Here is a 518-nt window from a genome sequence, read left to right as displayed (position 1 = left end):
AATAGTTGTAGGCCCGGACCGCTGGCCTAGCGGTCCGGGCACCTATAGGCTCCAATCTAGCTTGACAGCACGTCACGGTTTGAGTCCCGATCCTGACGGCCTTTTCTGCGTGTCACCCCTCATCCGTCTCTCTCCCCGTTTCCTGTCTACCTACCTACCTAATAAAGGCATAAAAAAGAAAAGAAGAAAAAGTATAGTTAGCAAATGTGCTATCATGTAACTGAATGACTTGTCTTGAGCTTCCATTGTCATATAGTTGGTTGGGCTTAAGCACAGCAGCCTATATTCAAAGGAAACCGCAAGCAAGCATACAGTATCTCCACATCCTTATCATGTGTACACTGTGTTGTTGACCTACACAGTATCGAAGCATTTGTACGTTTTGAAAACGTCATCTCTAGAAGAAATTGTGTCATGTATCATTCCCATGTGTCTGTGGAGAGAGAGAGTCATATTTTCAGCGTTATGCTGTCAGCTGCTGATTGACAATGACTTTCATACATGTGAAGCTGTCAAGT

Source organism: Protomyctophum bolini (assembly GCF_963924005.1).
Source record: "Protomyctophum bolini genome assembly, chromosome: 11".
NCBI lineage: Eukaryota > Metazoa > Chordata > Actinopteri > Myctophiformes > Myctophidae > Protomyctophum > Protomyctophum bolini.
This window is presented reverse-complemented; position numbering follows the sequence as displayed.